At 28.5% G+C, this 2,661-nt stretch overlaps 1 non-coding gene across 1 annotated transcript; it reads right to left on the bottom strand.

The window, feature by feature from the left end:
- Positions 1-464: 464 nt before the first annotated feature.
- LOC124080358 (U6 spliceosomal RNA) lies at positions 465-567 on the bottom strand. The gene has a single exon (XR_006847665.1). It is a non-coding gene; the product is annotated as a U6 spliceosomal RNA (small nuclear RNA).
- Positions 568-2,661: the final 2,094 nt, after the last annotated feature.

Below are 2,661 nucleotides of genomic sequence, written 5' to 3'. Positions count from 1 at the left end.
GTACTGCATAAGGAAAAATGCCATTTGGGTGAATGATAAGAAATAAATCATTAATGATAGAAATTAAAAACAACTCAATAGAACATTATATGATTCAGTATTTGTTTTAAATTGTATTATATTTTTCCAAAAAATTGAATAAATAATATTTATGTATACCAATGTTTATTAGAAGTTGGCATCTGGAATGCATAAAGATTTGCTGAAATTTTCTTGGTGCTAAAATCCTGAGCTTTGATGAAGAAAGCATCATCATTCTTTCCTTAAACCGTTGATGCCACTGGTGAGTCAAACAGATAAACCTGAAACACATTCAGAGTCAGATGAAATATAATTAAACTCTGCCCAAATTTCAGAGACCTTGCAGAATTAGACATGCACACTTTCCCAAACAAAATATTTCCTTCTTAATGTACTGTATATTTTTATATTAAATGTCTGACAAGTAAGTATATTTAATTTTTTTTAATATGGAACCTTTCACAAATTTTCATACCATCCTTGTTCAGGGACCATACTACTCTTCTCTGTATTATTCCAATTTTAGTATATATGCAGCAGAAGCAAGTACTGCAAATATATTTCTAAACATGAATAAGCACAAAAATGTGAATCATAGTCAAGAGAGGAAACAGTAAATTCAAACATGCATGGATATCCTGGGTTTTGGAATTTTCAGATAAGAAACTGTGACAAATTTATTAAGGCATTTATTGGGAGATGTAGAATATTTACTAATAAATAAAATATTTAATTAACAGATGAAAACAGTACAAATAAAGAAATGAAGGATTCAATTCACAAATATAGCAGCACACTAAAATAGCAAAGGAAAGGATCAATAGACTTGAAGACAAGTCTTTAGAAATTATCCAATTGAAAACACCAAATAGTATTTTTAAAAATCCATATTTCTATTTAAAAAATGGCTAGAAAAAACAGTTACCTTTCAAAAAAGAAATGAAGAAATGAACATCAACGCTTATATATACATATAATATATATTTTATATATATTTAATATATAAAAGTAATCATAGACCTAAATATAAAATCCTAAATAAAGTCTTAAATTGAAACTTTAAGAGAATGTCTTTGCAACCTTGGAGCAAGTATATATTCCTTAGAGCAGGGGAAAAAATTACTAAGGAAAAATGGTAAGTTATATTCATCAAAATGAGATATTTCTGCCCGAAATAAGCCACTGGTAAGAAAATAGACAAACCGCAATCTGGGGAAAATATTTGCAATACATGTCTGGCAAAAGATTCATATTTACACTGCATATCAAACCATTCTATAAAAATTCTATTGGCAAACAATCCAGTTAAAATGGGCAAGGTCTTGCATACTTCTAAATAAAGATAAATAACGACCAATAAACATGAACAGGTGCTCAAAATCTTCAGTCATTAGGAACAAATTAAAGCTACAAAATATATAATTTTATAACAGTTGGAATAGCTAATAGAAATATTGAAATACTTAATTTTTATCAGAACATGGACCAACTGGTATTGTCATTTCTACTTAGAAATCATTCAATGAACATAATAATAAAATGTCTAGTTCAAATAAATAACAAGTTTATTTGAAGTCCACAAAATATAATTCTGCTGACAGTACAAAAATGAAATTCAGCCAGCACATAAAGTCACTAAAATTTCTGAGTCTGTTTTCTCCTCATTTTCCATATTTTATTTGAGCATCAGATTTTCCTAGCTGTCATGATTTCTCTGTGCCTCTAAAAGTATGATTGATACTGGGTTTTCATCTGGGAAGACCCAGATTCTGGTCTACGCTTTTCATTGTTTTCTATTTTAAGTCCATACCTTCCACACCATCCTTTAATTTCCTTGGTTTTCTTTGTCCAATGTGAGTTTCTACTTTGCACCCTAGTGGCTGCAAGACTAGGGTTCTAGCATGGGAATATTGCATTTATGACCCTATCTTAATCTGTTGGAATTCCATTTCAAAGAAGGGAGTGTGAGCTAAGCAAGAAATGCTAAATGAATTTATCACAAATTTTAAATTCATAATGAGTTTATGTACATTCAATAGAAAACAATGCTTTCAGATGCAAAGTATATTGCTTATAGTGAGAACAAAATGTCTTTTACTATTATCATAACACGTTTTATGATAATAAATTATAATAATTATAAATATGTTACTTATAAATCATATTGTATATTGGTTATTATAGATCTTTTATTATTATAATTATTTTAAAATTAACAGAAATATAGCATAGTGTGAACATTTTCATAAGTTCTCAATACTTTTCTATTTCTATTTTTTTTCTTTAGAATAAAAAGATATTTGATGCAAAGCAAATCAAATTTGGCATGTGCTATGTCTTTATGCCAACTTGACTTCTATATTTTGTAACTCTATATGAAAGGTAGAATATTTCAAATACAGCCTTACCAGTTATTTTAAATATGCCTTAGTCATATCAAGCTTATTGTTTATATAATAGAGGAAAATCTAGAATTAAAGTGTTTGACTCCCTAGAAATATAGTTTTTAATCTATGTTACCATCATTGGATAGATTCATTTGAAACTTATTCCTTGAGTTATAAAGTAGCTTTTAAGAGAGAAAGAACAGTGGATTCGTAGCTCTGGAGAAGATGGTTATGTATATAGGTGGGTTGCAGG

The sequence above is a fragment of the Marmota monax genome, unplaced genomic scaffold, assembly GCF_021218885.2.
Source record: "Marmota monax isolate L192 unplaced genomic scaffold, Marmota_monax_Labrador192_F-V1.1 WCK01_AAM20220418_F8-fsc00246, whole genome shotgun sequence".
In the NCBI taxonomy this organism is placed as follows: Eukaryota; Metazoa; Chordata; class Mammalia; order Rodentia; family Sciuridae; genus Marmota; species Marmota monax.
Note: the sequence above shows the minus strand (reverse complement) of the source record. Positions and strands in the feature narration are given on the sequence as shown.